The sequence below is a fragment of the Protopterus annectens genome, chromosome 11.part0, assembly GCF_019279795.1.
Source record: "Protopterus annectens isolate FY-2018-M chromosome 11.part0, PAN1.0, whole genome shotgun sequence".
Classification (NCBI taxonomy): Eukaryota; Metazoa; Chordata; order Ceratodontiformes; family Protopteridae; genus Protopterus; species Protopterus annectens.
In genome coordinates, this window is record NC_056745.1 from 10,322,099 (window position 1) to 10,340,955 (window position 18,857).

Consider the following 18,857-nt stretch of genomic DNA (forward strand, 5'->3'; position numbering starts at 1 on the left):
GGAATCCATTGATACAGTGAGTCACTGCAGCATATCGAAGGCTGTCAGGATTCCAGGTATTCCCCTGCTTAGATGGCTGGCTTCCCACTGCATCCACCTGGAATCCATTGATACAGTGAGTCACTGCAGCATATCTAAGGCTATCCGGATTCCAGGTATTCCCCTGCTTAGATGGCTGGCTTCCCACTGCATCCACCTGGAATCCATTGATACAGTGAGTCATTGCAGCATATCGAAGGCTGTCAGGATTCCAGGTATTCCCCTGCTTAGATGGCTGGCTTCCCACTGCATCCACCTGGAATCCATTGATACAGTGCAGGGACTTCTTGCTCCAGCAAACTCTTTGCTTGGGAAAAATGATCAAGCTAATCAAAAGCCAGTTAATCCCATCACAGACAGTAGAGTTTACAGGGTACCACCAGGATTCAGCTTCACAAATTGCCTGTCTTCCAGAATCAAGCGTCCTATCCCCTTGTGAAACAGCTTCTCAGGTCCACCTCATCTAAATCCAGCAAGACTGATCCTAAGTTTCCTGGAGTTGATGGCTTGTTACGACCTCAGGCAAGATTTTACATAAACGTTCTGCAGTGGGCACTATCTGTACAATGATCAATGTTGCATCAACCCCTTCACTTCCCAGAGTATATCACATTAGTTTGTAGGAGTCATATTAATTGGTAATTGACATCCCCGATAGCACATGGGGTCAACCTTTCATTCTCCCAGCCCCAGCAACCATTGTGACCATGGACACTTCCCTTCTGGGATGGGGGGCATTACAAAGGGAAGATAGCAGGTATTGCAGGATTCCCTCCAGCGGGTGTGACACCCATTCAGACAGACAACATAGCAATGGTCTGGTATAACAACAAGCAAGGGGGAACCTGTTCATACCTGTTATGCTGGGAAACCATATAAGTGTGTCTGTGGACAATGTCTTCCCAGTGCTTTCAGGTCGCAATGCACATCCTGGGGACTTCCATTGTTTAGGAAGACAAACTGAGAAGTTCTATTATTCTGCCACATGAATGGTCCCATCAATCAGTCAGTGGTGAAGATGATTTTCAGTTGTTGGAGCTAGCCTTGCTGTGAGCTTTTCTCACCCATCTGAACATCAAGTGCAGCAGCTAGTTTTCCCTGATCCCTTCAGAGGGGCAGTCACCAAGCGATGCTCTTATCCACAGTTGGCCCCCAGGTCTCCTGCACACATTTCCACTCATAACCAAGTTTCTTCAGAAAGCCAGGAGGTGCAAAACAATGGTGATTTTCATTGTGCTCTTTTGACCCTGGCAGCTGAGGTTCTCCTTTCTCTGGCCTCATCTGAAACATCCTCCTCTGGGTACTGGATCAATGTCCAGACTTTCTACTATACTCATAGGTTCATAGGTTGGTACTAGGCTATTGGCCCTAGTGCCTATATAAGCCTAGCCATAACAATTCCCTTGCTATTTCTTCCCACAATATTTACTTCCCTGGACCCCTGATGACACGGCAACTGACGTGATCCCCGGGGTGAATTTCCAATCTCCTATCCAATTATCAAGGTTCCTTTTGGAAAAGGCCAAAGAGGCACTCTGCTTGACATGTATGGGCAGTCTATTCCAGAGTCTGGGGAGTCTCCGGGTCAGGAACCTATTCTTCCAGCATGTTTTGTTCATTGTGATGACAAGGTTTAGATCCCTGGAGCATGTGTCTCTGATGGATTGGGATTTCTTTAAGTGGAGCATGGCCAACAGTTCTGGGTTTGACATGGCCTTGTATATTAAGCAGAGCTCACCTCTGAGTAGACGATATGTGACAGAGTATAGGTGGAGTTTTTTTAGATGGTCAGCATAGGGCATCTGCTTTTGGCCTGTGATTCTTTTAGTGAGGTATTTCTGTGGCCTTTACAGTTGTTGCAGATGTCTTGAGAGGTACATACCAAAAAGGGCATTGTTTTTTATAATGGGTCTAATGAGGGATGAGTACAGTGGGACAATGACCTCCTTTTTTCTCGATGAAAAGCCCTTAGTGATGAGGTGTTCCATATAGAAGGATTTCCTGACTGTTGTGGCGATGTGGTTATCGAAGGTGAGACCACTGTCCACCTGTGTCCCTAAATCTCTTATCACACTTTTGGTGTTTAGTGTAGTGCCACCTATGTGGTAATTCACGGGTACATGTTTTTTACTAAAAGGGATAACTATGCATTTCCTGGCACTGAGCGTGAGCCCATGGCTCTGGCACCAAGCATCTGTTTCTATATGGCCCTTTTGTAGAATAGCCACATCATTTACAGATTCAATAATGGCTCCCAGTTTGTAGTCATCTGCGAACTTTGTTAGCCAGAGTCCCTTAGTGTTGGTCTGTACTTCAGAGAAGTAGATGCCAAACAAGAGCGGTCCCAGGACTGAACCCTGAGGTACTCCACTTGTCACTTGTCTGGAGATGGATTTGGATTCAGCTACTTTTACAGTGTGGGTTCTGTCACTAAGCCAGTTGGCAACCCATCAAGTGATGTAGGGATTAATGCCCAGCTTAGTAAGTTTATCTATGATTCCAGAGTGGGGGATGGTGTTGAAGGCCTTGGCAAGGTCCAGATAGGCTGTGTGGACCACCTTATCCTTGTCCATGGCTCTGGAGACTGATTCAAAGAATTTAATGAGGTTCAGGAGACAAGATTGGCCCTTCACAAATCTAAACTAGGTGGGGTCCAGTGTTTGAAGGTTGCCAATGTCTTTATTTATAAGTTCCATGATAATACATTCCCTGGCCTTGCAGATCAGGCTCATCAGACTGATGGGGCGGTAGTTCCCGGGATCCAAGGTGGATCCCCCCTTTGTGGAGTGGGATAACTGTAGCTGTGAGCCACTCAGTGGGCACGGAGCCTGAGGTGAGGCTATGATTAAACATGACACTTAGGTGAGGTGCCAGTTAATTTTGTAGTTCATGTAGTATACAGCCTAGGATGTCATCTGGTCCCATGAATGCTGTATTCTTAGCTTTGGAGAGTGTGTTTTCTTACCTGTGTGGCCGTTATTACCGGAATGTGGCAATCTTTTGGTATTGAGATGAGCCCTTTAGGGGGTGAAGTTTGCACTGAATTGATCTGCCAGGATATTGGCAATATCCTTGAGATCAGTATATTTAATGCCATTCTGTTGTAGCTCAGAGCAGATCTGAGCATTGCCATTTAGATTCTTGACATAGCTATACAATGCCTTGTGGTTGTCTTTGGAATCTTTGGCAATTTTATTTTCATAACTAACTTTGGAGGATTTTATGAGGGATCTCAGCTTCTTACTGAGGCTGGTAAGGGAGTTCTTTGCATCCTGGGATTTTCCTCTTTTCTGCAACAGTTTCTTCCTTTTGTTGTAAAGTTTGTTTATGGTAAGGGACCACCAGATTGGCTTCCTTTTTTGGAGTCGAGCGTCTTGGTTCTACTGGGGATGGCACGATTCATGCATGAGTGGATGTGCTCATACAGTGCCTTAATGTAGAATTCAGCAGTTGAACTTTCAGTTCCCTTCTGCATGGGTGTCATGAAGTTTGTCACTTCTGACTTGAGTAGCATGAAGTTGGCTTTGGAGAAGTTTTTTACTGAGGTTTCCTTACTGAGGGGTAGGGGTGGGATGTGGATGTCAAGAGTGATTAGCTTATCGTCAGACTTGACCAATGAGGGGGTGACCATAGCTGTGGAGCATTGATTTCCATTGTTGGCAATGACCAGGTCTAGGATATTGGAGCCCCTGGTAGGACTAAGGATTAGTTGATCCAGGGCATTGGAATTTATGAATCCCAAGAACCACTGGGCAAAGGATTTGGTACACAAGTAGTTTTCCCAGTTAATGGCAGGGTAGTTAAAATCACCCAGTATTAAGGTGTTTGGTTGTATCTTAATATTTTCCAGTATGTTTAGAAAGGTGTAGTGAGAATCTTGGGGCATGGTGGGGGGATCTGTAGCAAGCTACAATTTGGATTGCAGTCTTACATAGTGTTAGTTGCACCTGGAGAATTTCAGATGCATTGTGTTGGGCAACTAGCCTGGAGGTGTGAATATCCTTGGTGAATATGGACACTCCTCCACCTTTAGTGTCTTGGTCCTGGTTTGGTGGCCAAAAAGTGTGGTAAGAGTTGTAGTCTGGTATTGCAGGGGTGCTCTCTGGAGCCATGAACCAGGTCTCGTTACTGCACAGACATCAATGTTCTCCATTTTTAGGAGTGCCTCGAGAGAGTGCATTTTGAGGTTTAGACTTCTAGCATTGAGTAGCATTACCTTTAGATTTTGCATGCTTGTACCTGTTACGGTGGTGGTTTTGTCCTTTGAACTTTGCCTAAAAAAGGCACTATAGGGGTGGCAAGAGCCTTAGCCAGTAACCTGAATCCCAGGGGTGACAGGTGCAGACCATCTCTGGCAAAGACTCCTGGTCTGTCGATCATGTCATCCCAGGCAGACAGATACTGGATCCCCTTAGAATGACACCAGATGCTTAGCCAATTGTTGAAGTCAACCATTTTGTCCTTATATACTGTGGTATCATTCTGGGCAAAGGCAGGATGCTACTCAGGGCTAGGGTCATACTTGCCTGAGCCACATAATCTGAGAGCTCTTCCATGTCTCTTTTCATGTAGTCCAGGGAGGTACGTCTCAAGTCATTCACTCCAACATGGAAAATGACAGAGTCATATTTGTACTTGTTGTGGAGAGACTTGAGTGCATGTATTATATGGTGGATCCTGGCAGCCAACAGGCAGCTGACTGTAATTTTCTCCTTGTACAGCTTGGTGAGGTGGACATCAGTGTGCCTGACTATAAAGTCACCTACCACTAAAGTGTTGGGTACGTTGTCTTGCCTTAGGGGCTGTTGTTCGGTGGTACACTGGTGTTGTGAGCTATGTAACACTTTGGTTGTGATTTGTGTTTGTTTGCGTTTCAGCTTCAGAGGTCCTTGTTGCTTGGGCAGGTTACTGTTAAGGGCCTCCACGTATGTGGGTTTAGTGTTGCTATGTGTGGGCGTTGGTGGTGTGGGTTTAGAAGGGCTATGTGTTGCTTGAGGTGTAGTGCGGGTGTTCACCTTCTCCTCTTGACTGTCTAGCACAATCTTGGGTGGAGAGAGCTTTGCTTCCAGTTTGGTATGTAAGTGCATCTCTCACAGGTTATAGTGGTGGGTGGTAGGAGGAGAGGGTTGTCTGTGTACATGAGGCAATTGCTGCATTGCCCCAGTATGCCCAGATTCACCAGGTGGACAGGAGAAATCACTGGAAGCTGACCCTTGGACATGCCTGGTTTGGTGCTTTTTTTTTGTAAGATACAAGAGCTGTTTTCCCTTACCTTAGCAAAGTACTTTGCAATTATAGGCTGTTTAGTGCCTACAATTGATTTCTCCTTATTAACAAGGAGAGTTGTGTGCTTGCATCAGTTTAAGACTTCCTAGTACTTTCCAGCAGGTTTAAAAGCAAGTGCTAGTCACAGGGATGCTTAAAGGTAAGATGAAAACAAAATGGTTTATCCTAAACACTGCAGTATGCACTAGAGGAGTTAGATGTGAAAGTAGGTCACTTAAGTTTTACCTGTCTAAAAAGTTAAGTTTTAGTGGAGAGTCACTATTTTTAAAACAGCAAGATAGATTGAAAGGGGTGGTAACTTTTGTATTCTGGTACAGTAGGATGGCCAATAAATTTAAATAGTTGAAGGGGAGTGATTTCACAAAATGATAATTTTGTGCTTACTCACATAAGCCAGTAAAAACAGAGAGGAAATGAGATATATGGTCAAAGTAACATAAGGGGAAGGCAACTAGAAAGACAACGGTGTTTAAGAACACTACAGTAACTGGGTAGGAGGGTGGGGAAAACATTTCTGCCTGACTCACAAGAGACAGAGCTGTGGTCTCTTTTCAAGTTTTAATATACAGTTAAAAGCAGAATACAAGTAAAACACAAGATAAATAAAACAAATCACAGTATTCAAAATAGAAAAAGGCAATAAAGTAATACAACAAATAAAAAGAAAACTAACCTTTCCCCTCACAGCAAAGTGTAGCAGAGTCTGGGTGAGCCTTTCTAGTAAAGCTCTGAAATGTTTTATTTTACCCCTTAAATAGAAGGTTTAATTTATATTTATTTGGTCAGCCTCGCCGAGACATAAAGACCCCGAAATTGACTGCATGGTTCCTCCAGTTCCCATGAAGGCCAGAGAAGCCAGAATTTCTACTCCAGTTATACATATTTTGCCTTCATCATCATCACAGTAACCTAGCACTAGGAAGGTTTACACTAGCAAATGGAAAAGATTTACTATCTGGCTTCCTCTAAAGGTCTAAATCCATTTTCAGCACCATTACCATCTATCTCAGACTTCTTGGAAGCTTATTTCACAAAACTGCTAGCTTCCTGACCACCAAAGTAGTATTAGTAGCTATAATCAAATTTCATGCATTCCAAAACTCAGACCTCTATCAGACCTATATTGCTTATTTGAAAATCTCCAGCCTTTGCGAAGGGAAGTTTCATTTTCAGACCTCTAATCCAAACCACAGTCTGGGTGATAGAAGGAGACTGCACAATTTACCTGACTGTTGCTGTTAGTCTAAGACAACTGCCTGCCCCCCATCTATCTCTCTAGGAACCCCAAGATGATTTAAAACCTTTATCTGTTTCAGCTCCTGTAACCCATTCAGATAACTAACAGCACCAATCAGCCACAGACACAAAATAAGCAAGTATTTTTATGTCAAAATTTAGGACGTGCCTCCCTAGACCTGCTGATCATGTCCCCTACCTGCTTTATCCTTCATTTTCCATGTTATCCCACTTTATTTCTCTCTTAGTGCCGTATACAACCATAACATGCCCCACTGTCTTCTTTTCACTCCATTCCCCTTGTTTTCTAACTACTTCCTCACACCTCAAACTTTCATTATGTGGCTTTCGTAGGTGTTTGTGTACCACTCCCAACTTCATTCCAGCCATCTTTCAGCCATGTCTTCTCATATGTCTCACCCCTGTTCAGCATTGTCACCTACATCTGTACAGTCTCACAGACATAAATAAGCTATTCCTATAAGGACTTTACAACTTTGTGCAGAACTCCAAACGTGGACTTACTAGGGCCCAATAAGCAGTCAGTTTTAACGTTCTTATATGTGGATTTTAAAACTCAGGTATAAATCAAACATCTAATTTTTTTGGCTCACCTCCTCTTTATGCCTGACAGTTTAAATTTCCATAGGGGTAACGCTTGGTCCTTCTCCTGTTCTGAACTCTTTAGTCTGACTCACCCAAACGAATATTCATCTTCTGGAATGACCTTTAGTACTGACTTTATCATGCATTTGGAAGAAGTGACATTAAGCTGACATCTTTTAGACCCTGGATTTGGTCTTCTAATTACCATCTTCTTACACACTCCATTGTCTGTCAACCCCCCTCTAAACAAATGGTGTTATTTGCAAAAAAATGAATCCTGTTTTATATGGCCTGCATGAGGTCTGATACAGACATAAGTAAAAGGGACTGAGCTAAGACTGACCTCATTAGGAGACCTCTGCTCATTTCTTACCCCTATAACCTTCTGTTTTTGATTATATAACTACTGCTTTACCCATCTGCAAAGTTTGCTGCCAGCTTCTATCAATTCTCATCTTTGCATCTATAAACTATCCCAAGTGTAAGCATTTTATTTTTATATGGACTGTGTGAGTATGGTTCATGCTCTTGTGTCTTTGTCCTTGACCTAGTGTAAATTGCCTTAAACTTGTAATAACCAATGTTGACTTTATATAACTGAAATATGTTTAGAATTCCACAGCCAAGGTTTTTTATGGAGCTTCTCCCTCCACTCACTTGTGCTTCAGGATCTATATTAGTGGCTTGCCATTGTAAGAGCATGATGTATGATCCTTCTTTAACCTCACATACCTGTGCAACTTAGTTGCCATCTATGTGTAGCAATGGCTGGTAGCCTACCTCCTGATTCACCCTTCTGCAATTACCAGTAGTCCACTTTTAAACCCAGAGTATACAGACTTTTTCCTGTCTAGCTTGGTCTTGTGGAATAAATTCCCTTCCCTGATAAAGGTCTGTGATTCTGAGGCCTCCTTATGAAGGCCTCTAAAAGTTAAACTCTTTAACAGAATGGCAACTGTAAGAGATTTTGTTCTTAATTTTTTTATTTTAAAGTATTTATTCATTTGTAATCTATTGCAGTTTTTATGCAAACATTATTTATTTTATATTCACTTCCTAGTTAAAAACACTTAAAAATACATGCATACATACATACATATATAATGTATACATACACAAAGCGACAAACTAATAAATAAATAAAGCTGCAGTATAAGAGAATCAATGGCTTTTTTACAATCCTGATCGATCCAATCCACAGTTGTACTTCTGTCCTCTGCCCTAGTGGTGCATTTAAGAACTAGATTATGTTAGTCTGGCAGAATCTACCTTCAGTGAAGCCATGTTGGAATTCATTTAGCAACCTATTTATTCTGGCCCAGTAAACTTGTTTTAGTATACGTTTGAATAAACTATTTTCCCTGACATGGACATTTGATTCAGAGACCTAACTCCACCTCTTCAGCAGAGTATATAGAGATCCCGACAAATGTTCTGAATTCTTTTTTTAACCATTCATTTATTTCTATCAGGTTACAGCTTTAGGCAGAATTTCATGTTATTTTATCATTTTTTGTTTAAGTTCCCAGCTATAGGAGTATAAACACTCAGACAAGGAAATAACTAAATAAAAACTGTAGTGAGGAACAAAGTCAGAGGCTTTGCTAAATCCAGATAGATTAAATTCAAAGGCCTATCTCTAATGATTTCCATAGGGATTCAGTAAACAGTTCAGGTGAGTCTGACAGGATATACTTAATGTAAATCCACACTCATTGAGCAACCAGTATATTTTGCTCCAGGATTCTTGTCTTGATTTCAGCACCTCTGTCACCACTAAAGTCAGGTTCTATAATAACATTTTCTGGGTTACTCTTGGTTCCTCTCCTGTAGGCTGGCACCATTAATGCTTGCTTTCAATTCAGTAGGACTAACCCCCACAAAAAGACAGCTGTTGAACAGGTGTGTCAAGGATATTACCTAAAAATCCATCAGCACCTTTTTTAGAATTATTGGAAGGGTGTTACCTGTTTTTGTTTCAACAGACCCATCACTACCCCTGTCCAACACACCTGTTTTTGTTTCACGACCCCTGTCCAACACACGACCCCTGTCCAACACATCTGTTATCTTCTTATCTCTGCAGTCTTTTTCAGTTTCCATCTCTACCTGTTTTATTTGCTATACACAACTTCTTTGTGTGTCTTAATGCCTTAATGCTACCATTAACGTTTCCTCTGTTTTCACTTGCTCTCCACTGATATAAACTGCTGCCCTGTTTGTAGCCTCCATATACTCCTTTCTAACTAGTTTGTTTTTCTATCTTTCATTATTTCTTTTCTCTTATTATTGTTATTACCTGTTTAGTGAACCAATTAAATTTTTTCCTTTCACTGTGGCTTCTATAAAATCCTTTTTATGGTTATCAGTATTTCCTACACTCTTTTGTTCCCTACTCATCTTTCCAGATACTCATTTACTACAGACCCAAAGCTTTGTCCTTGCATCCGCTTCTGTCTCCTTCTGCATATCCCATGTGAACCATACTGTAAAGTTCACCACTGACCAGTGGATCCCCAACTCATCTCCATACAGAGGACAGGATTAAGGATTCATGCTTTTCTGGTTGCAGCTGATGCATTTTGCTTTAATTTATCCATCTTAAGAATGCTAATCAATCTGTATTGTTTACCAGCCTTGGATGATATTTTTCTTCCTGGCTGTAGCAGACTGATACCTCCCATCATAACCACTGTCTTCTTTTCATTCCTTTCCACTTGTTTTAACTGCTTCATCACACCTCCCATGTTCATTATGTGGCTTTAGTAGGTGTCAGTGTACCAGTCCCCACTTCATTCCAGCCATCTGATTTGTACAGCACCTTAATCCTGATAAACTCCCCACCCATCTTCATCCTGTTTATCTGTTTGCTCCACTGTGCTTGAACTTTATCACCTCACCTCTGACTCTTTCCTTAGGTGGGTCCCCTATTATGGATGCCACCTATCCATTTTTCCCCAGACTATACAGAAATCAGAGTGATTGTACAGTAATTCAGGAAACACAGTAAAAACTCTGGTAGTCTGTTATAAAAAAAAACAAAAACAGACTGATGGAGTTTGTTTAATCTCTAATTCCACTTTATTGGTAATGCAATGCAATTGTATCCAAAACCAGGAAATGATTTTGTTTCGCCTACTCCTGACGCAACTATTACATCACAAAATGGCCATTAGTTGGATATGGTGTGGGGGAAGGAGGGAGATGGGTGGGGTTAGGGGAAGTGCAAAGAGTGTGACTTTGGCGCAGTTTTGACACCAGTGAAAGGTAGCAACCCTAGCCCCTTCCTTGCTTACTCTTTCCTTTCCACTCCTGTCTTTCTGTGTCATTTTTACTTCCTACCCTTCCATGAGCTCATTCTTAATGCTAATCCTGCAGCCTCCTGCACATGCCTTTCTATGTTCATTATGTGCCTGACAACCCCTCCATGATGGTCCTCTTCCTTCATGCCTAGCACTGCTAATTTCTTTCTTTATATGCTATCATTCCCCTTCCTGTCTGAGAACACGTTTGTTACCTTTTCGTCATTGCACTATTTCCTGGTTTGTTACCTTTTCCTCATTGCACTATTTCCTGTTTTGTTACCTTTTCCTCATTGCACTATTTCCTGTTTTGTTACCTTTTCCTCATTGCACTATTTCCTGGTTTGTTACCTTTTCCTCATTGCACTATTTCCTGGTTTGTTACCTTTTCCTCATTGCACTATTTCCTGTTTTGTTACCTTTTCCTCATTGCACTATTTCCTGTTTTGTTACCTTTTCCTCATTGCACTATTTCCTGGTTTGTTACCCTTTCCTCATTGCACTATTTCCTGTTTTGTTACCTTTTCCTCATTGCACTATTTCCTGGTTTGTTACCTTTTCCTCATTGCACTATTTCCTGTTTTGTTACCTTTTCCTCATTGCACTATTTCCTGGTTTGCTTATATACCCTGCTCCTTCTCCATTCCTTTGCTAATTTCTTAAGATTTTCTGCTTCCTCCTCTTTTACCCTGACTAACCATTGTTCTGGGTTTATTCTGCTTATCCCATATAGCCTTATGATTTTTAGCCTCCTTCACAGCTCACTTCTTATTTATGTATTTATTAGAGTTTGCTTAGTGGGGTAGGGCACATGTCATACTGAGCCACTTTCTGATCAACCCCTGAAGTGTGCACTCAAAAAAAAAGCCTTTGACATGTTACATAGACAGACATACATAATATAGATACATATTTACATTCAGACTACTACACAAACCACAAATATACTTAGTTATATTATATAACTTGGGAATGAAAAACAATAAAACTTTGCTAAGCAAACATTGAGTAATGACAAATGTAATAAATGCAACATTACATGCTCTCTTGGGGAGGTAATATAATTATTCCTCAAAATATAGAGGTATGCTATTAAGTTTGAAGAGGGATTGTATACTAGTAATACAATGGGTAGAAGTTAGTAGAAATTGTCATGGAATGGGAGGTACTGAATGTTACAGGAGAGTATGTGAGTCATGAGCAGGGAAAGGTACCTCTCAACTGTCCCTGATTTCAGTTCATCATTTTGTTCCATCTCTGATAATCCTTCTTGACACTGACAATATTGGGAGAAAAGGTAATGGACTGCACTGAATAGATAGCAATAATGACAATAATTAGATTCCTAATCTTCTTTGACATAAGACAATACATGCTAATGCACATTCTTTTATTCAGCCAAATTTTTCAAGTTAATAGTGATGATGTTTTTTAAAAAATGTCCCTCTTTTTGTTGTTTATGTTGTTACTGATAGTATGGTTTTATGGTTTTAGGTCTGAGATAGAGACTTAGAGAATGAACTTGGTAACAGGCAATTTGCATGGGCTCTGTGGGTGTTGAGATCTCTTCACTGGGCAAGGGACAGACAATTTTGAAAGGGGTCAGGGAATGTGCCCTTGTTTTAGCAGAACATTGTGCCCAGCCCTGGTGAAGCTGTTGCTGGCAGTACTAGGTCTGTTTCCCCAGGTTCCCTGTGAAAAAGAGACATAAAAACCAAACATGTATCTTTTCACATTTCACTTTCTCTGAAGAGAAGCAATTGGCTAAGGCTCTTGTACAGGTTATTGACCTTTCTTGTTTTTTTTGGTAAAAGGAAAAGAGATTCATCTTTCCCTGAAGAGGTTCCAGATTTGGAATCTGTATGGGAATGCAAAGGGACAGATGAGTTTTTTCCCCATAGATTTCTGATTTAGATTCTGAGGAGAGCATGATATCTGAATCTCCCTGTAAGAGATTCACTTTCTCTGAGACTACTTCCAGAATGTGCTTTTGGTTTCAGTGGGAGAACACTCTGGCCTCTCATTCACTTAGACAATACTATGAATTGCTACAAATGGAATTCCCAGAATCTTCACCTACCCCCCCCCCCCCACCCCAATGCTGTCAGCTTTGGAGGATGTGTTTGTCACAGCCTTCACAGACTCTAGTTTCCCTGCTGCCTCTAAGAAAAAATATAAAAAGCACAAAGTTCCTCAATCTTTCAAGTTTTTATGCATCAATTTCAGACCTGACCTAGTAGCTATAGCTTTAGTTAATTCAGCTGCTGCTAAGCATTTTATTATTTCGAATTCTTCTAACTCAGACAAGGAGAGCAAAGTTGTTTATAACTTGGGTAAATGTTTACACTTCTGAAACTTTAATTCTATAATTCTCCATTGTCAAGCTCATATGTTAAAGTTTATTCTAATTGTGAAAGTATGATGAATGTGTTGTCTACAATATCCTATTGAGAGGAAAATTGTTTTGCGTAGTCTTGTTTTTTCTATTTAACAGGTCACTACTCATTGTTTTAAGTGTGTTTATGACTCTTTAGATACTGCTTTCAGGGCTGTTGTGATTGGTACTGCTTTGAGGAGGCTTGCATGGCTGCATTGGCAGAAGATCCCAGAAAATGTCAAAAATAACATTTAGAAATCTCCTTTAGATAGATATTTAGCTTTTGGACCCTTTAGGTTATCAAAAAGTGTGATGAGAAAGAAACTGATTCAGGAATTTTTTAGGCTGCCTTCTCTAAATTTTCCAAGAGATTTTTTTTTCTCCCTCATCCAGTTTTGGAAAGAAACAAAAAAAACAGTCTCAGAAGAGTGCTGGTAAGCAGATGATTAAAAAGCAATGGGAAGGCGGTTCCAAAAAGGAAAATGGACACTCCCACAACAAAGATCAGTCAATTAAGGCATAATGACTATTTAAGGGAGTTTGCCCGAACAGTCTCTTACCTCTTCCAGTAAGTCTGTATCTGCATTTCTTTCTTTGACAACAAATTTTGCCAGGTTCTGAAGCTGAACTGGCTAGGATGCAGATGGCACTGGGAGGAAAGTCCTCCTTTCCAGGGGATTCATAGGTTCATAGGTTGGTTCATAGGTTGGTACTAGGCTATCGGGCCTAGGCCCTATACAAGCCAAGCCAAACAATTCCCTGGATATTTCTTCCCACAATATTTACTTCGCTGGACCCCTGTCTAGCAGGGCGACTGATATGATCCCCGGGGTGAATTTCCTATCTCCCATCCAATCATCAAGGTTCCTTTTGAAGAGGGCCAATGAGGTACTCTGCTTGACATGTATAGGCAGTCTGTTCCAGAGTCTGGGGAGTCTCTGGGTCAGGAACCTATCCCTCCAGCATTTTTGTTCATTGTGATGACAAGGTTTAGATCCCTGGAGCGTGGGGCTCTGAGGGATTGGGATTTCTTTAAGTGGAGCATGTCCAACAGCTCAGGGTTTGACATGGCCTTGTATATTAAGCAGAGATCGCCTCTGAGTAGACGATATGCCACAGAGTATAGCTGGAGTTTTTTTAGACGGTCAGCATATGACATCTGCTTTAGGCCTGTGATTCTTTTAGTAAGGTATTTCTGTGGCCTTTTCAGCTGTTGCAGATGTCTTGTGAGATATATACCAAACGGGGCATTATACTCTATAATGGGTCTAATGAGGGATGAGTACAGTTGGACAATGACCTCCTCTTTTCTGGATGAAAAGCCCTTAGTGATGAGGTGTGCCACATAGAAGGATTTCCTGACTGTTGTGGTGATGTGGTTATCAAAAGCGAGACCTCTGTCCACCTGTGTCCCTAAGTCTCTCATCACACTTTCGATGTTTAGTGTCCTGCCACCTATGTGGTAATTCAGGTCTACTTCTTTTGACCTAACTTTCATTTGCCTGACACTCATTTGCCTGAGACCAAATGACTGAAATTTCATTTGCCTGACACTTCATTTGCCTGACAAGTATTATTAGCAAGAAAATGGAATATGCCCCCTTCCCCACTGCAGTGCGACCCTGGAGTTAGAATATATAGTTAGGGGGGGTGTGGGGGGCGAAGCCCCCTACTTACTTTTCTGTTACTAAGCAATATTACATCCAAAGTTAACAATATCATATGAAATGAAGTGGGGGGCTGTGCCCTCCACACCCCCCCCCCTAACTATATATTCTAACTCTAGGGTCGCACTGCAGTGGGGAAGGGGGCATATTCCATTTTCTTGCTAATAATACTTGTCAGTCAAATGAAGTGTCAGGCAAATGAAGTGTCAGGCAAATGAAATTTCAGTCAAATGGGGTCAGGAAAATGAGTGTCAGGCAAATGAAAGTTAGGTCAAAAGAAGTAGACCCGGTAATTCATGGGTACATGTTTTTTTCCAAAGGGGATAACTACACATTTCTTGGCATTAAGCTTGAGCCCATGGCTCTGGCACCAGGCATCTGTTTCTGTAAGGCCCTTTTGTAGAATATCCACATCATTTGGGGATTCAATAATGGCTCCCAGTTTGCAGTCATCTGCAAACTTTGTTAGCCGGAGTCCCTTAGTGTTGGCCTGTACTTCAGAGAAGAAGATGCCAAACAAGAGCGGTCCCAGGACTGAACCCTGAGGTACTCCACTTGTCACTTGTCTGGAGCTGGATTTGGAGTCAGCTACTTTTACAGTCTGGGTTCTGTCAGTAAGCCAGTTGACAACCCATCAAGTGACATAGGGATTTATGCCCAGCTTAGTAAGTTTATCTATGATTCCAGAGTGGGGGATGATGTCGAAGGTCTTGGTGAGGTCCAGATAGGCTGTGTGGACCACCTTACCCTCATCCACAGCTCTGGAGACTGATTTGAAGAAGTCAATCAGATTCAGGAAACAAGATCGGCCCTTCACAAACCCAAACTGGGTGGGGTCCAGTGTTTGAAGGTTGCCAATGTCTTTGTTTATAAGTTCCATGATAATGCATTCCATGCCCTTGCAGAAAAGGCTTGTCAGACTGATGGAATGGTAGTTCCCAGGATCCAAGGCGAATCCCCCCTTGTGGAGTGGGATAACTTTAGCTGTGCGCCACTCAGTGGGCACAAAGCCTGAGGTGAGGCTATGATTAAAAATGACACTTAGGTGAAGTGCCAGTTCATTTTGTAGTTGATATAGTACACAGCCTGGGATGTCATCTGGTCCCATGGATGCTGTATTCTTAGCTTTGGACAGTGCGGTTTCTACCTGTGTGGCCATGATTAACAGAATTTGGCAATCTTTTGGTATTGAGATAGGCCCTTTAGGGGGTGAGAGGGGGGTGAAGTTGGCATTAAATTGATCGGTCAGGATATTGGCAATATCCTTTGGATCAGTATATTTAATGCCATTCTGTTGTAGCTCAGAGCAGAGCTAGACTAAACCCTTTTCTTCTCTCTTGTTCTACATCACATGCTGTCTCTGGGGTAATAGAAGCAGTTCCTCTTTCCCATTTGGGAAAGAATTTTATTCAAGAATGTTTTTAGTGCCAGAAAAAGAAAATTCCTGGATTGCAGTTCTGCATCTTTCTTTCCATAGTCAGTCTTTGATTGTTCAAGTTCATTCAGATTCACAACCTATTACTTCTTCTTCATCAACGTTTTTTAGTAACTTTAGATTTTTTAAAACATGCATATCATCACATTCCTGTTCATCCATATTTCAAGCATTTCTTAAGGTTTTGTGTGTGTGTATCACATTATCAGTTATCTGCTTTACCCTTAGGGCTATCCACTGAACCAAGAATGTTCACCAAGTTTCTAGCTCTTGTCATTGTCCACTGCAGTTCTGGAGATGTCTACTTTTCCATAGTTGGATGACATGTCTTTGCAGAGTCTTTTTCAAAGTGTAGGGAATTTCTTACTTGGGTGAGAGCTTTCCTATGTAGGCTGGGATTCCAAAACAGCATTCAAAAGTATTTTTTGACTCCATCTCCCAGGATTGTGTTCTGGGGTGTCTGCTACACATCTCATTACAAAGAGTTTTTCTTTCACAGGAAAACAAGATATTTATTTCCATCTATTTCAAGGATTTTCCAGTCAACTTCTGTCACTGTGAAGGAATCCCTCAGGATTCTAGGTCTCATGGGATCCATAATTCTCATGATACCGCTTGCTGAACAACACATGAGAAAGATACAATGGTACCTGAGGTTTCTTTGGTCCCCTCATCAATACCCATTGTCATTTCAAATTCCAGTTCTAGTATTTATGAAAAAGAGAAATCACTTGGTGGCGACATCAAGATATCCCTGTATCTAGGTCCCCCCCCCCATTATCTAAAGCACTCAATTAAAACAGACACCTCAGACTTTGCTTGGAGTGCAGAGTTAAAGACAATGACAATGCAAAGTCTCTGGGACAAAAAAGATCAAAGCACATCAACATGAAAGCAATACTGGCTGATATAAAGGCTGTCAACTCATTGAGCCATCTGTGATCTCAGGACCTCTTCAACTAATTACAGAAATACCGCAGGCAAATGGTACATAATCAAGAAAGGGGGGACCCGATATTACTCTATCTGCAGACTAGTTAAGTTAGCATGGGATACAGCTTTACAGCACACTCTCACTCTACAGGCATCCTACATTCTGTCAGATCAAAAGTGTGTGGCAGACAACTGAGCAGGACAAAAGTAGACCCTCATGAATGGAAACTAGATCAGGATATCATCCAAGATTTGATCCATCCATGGAGAGTTGCTCAGACAGACCTTTTTGCCTCCTCTCTAAACAATTAACTGGCAACATTTCATTCTAGTACTCCATACAATAGGACCAGGAAGACAGATACCTTTTGTTTTCCTTGGACAGGAACACTTCTGTATGCTTTTCCACCCTTTCCACTAGTATCCAGGGTACTTCGGAAGATTCAAAACACCAACAAACTGGAGCCAAAATGTGCTGTGAATAAGGTGAATTCTTTAATGGTGCTTTGTTTGCTAGGTTCAATTTTGGGTGCACATTTAAGTTATTACTTCTGAAGATGCACAAGGAATCCCTAAAGATCATTTTAGTGACTTCTGACCCTGGCAACAATGATTCTCCCTTTTTTGGAAGTAGCTAGGGGCATTTAGCAAAAGCTTCCTCACAAACTGGATTTACTCACACAAGCACAGGAGTGTTTGAAACATCCCAATGCCAAACAACTACAACCGACTGCCTGGATGATATGGCCTTAACACCTTTTAGGCACCTGTTTTCCAAGGATAAGCAGTAGATACTAATGCAGGAAAGAAGGCTTGCTTCTAGAAAATCATATGTAAGCAAAGGAAAAGGTTTTCTTGTTTGTGCCAAGAAAATAACTGACACCCATTCAGTGCTAGTGTTTCCCTGGTTTTACAGTATTTGTGTGAGTTACTATCCTATGTCCTGTCTTACTCCTCTTATCAAGTTTCATATGCCGACCATTTCAGCATATCTGCCCATGGTCTCCCTCTTTCAATGCATTCTCATGAAAAATATTTTTGAAAGGTGTGTTATATAAGAAAACTGGTAGCTTCTTCTAGGGATCTTAATTTTGTGTTGAGAAACTAATATTTGCTCCATTTGAACCAGCTCATCTGGGTGACCCGAGGTTTTTAACATGGAAAATAGTTTTGGTGATTGCTTTGACCTCTGCAAGAAGACCATCTGAGTTGAAAGCTCTTATGGTGGGTAACCATTAACTCATTTTTCATAGACATATGGTTTCTTTAAGAAGTAATCCTTTTATGCCTAAATTGGTATCTCAGTTTACTTTAAGCCAAACTATGCCTCCCCCATTTTCTTTCTGGACCATAAAAATGAAGGAAAAAAATACTTTATATTATGAATGTCCACAGACAACTCGGTACAATCTTGACAGAATAAAATCTTTCAGAACTTCTAATCAGTTGTTAATTTCTTGTGAATGTAAAAGGGATAACCTGTGTCAAAGCAAACTATTTCCAAATGGTTGTTGGAGGCTATGACCTTTCATTATTCCAACCACAACAAAAACTATTCCAGGCAGGGTTATGGCACACTATCAGGGCCTTGGCTTCTTCTATGTCTTTTTGAAAAGGGTTGGACTTTAGAAATATTCTAGAAGTAACAATTTTGTCCACACTGCATATTTTTTTCAAAGCACTATAAACTATATTCTTTTTTAGTTCTAGGACTGGTTTTGCTAGGAGCATTCCCCAGGGACATGTGGACTCTTTCTGTTTCACCTCCTATTTGTCCTAAGCTATGGTAATCTGTCCATATAGCTAAGGCTACTGCAGCAGTGATCAACATAAAAATCACAGTACAGGTGTGTAAGTAAATGTACCATAAGACTAGGTGTTCGAGTGATCACTGTTTGGAGTAGCCTAAGCTATACGAGGGAGTGGGAAGAAAGGTAAAAGTGAAGACTTGGCGTTGGGAAGGAAGGTAAATGTGA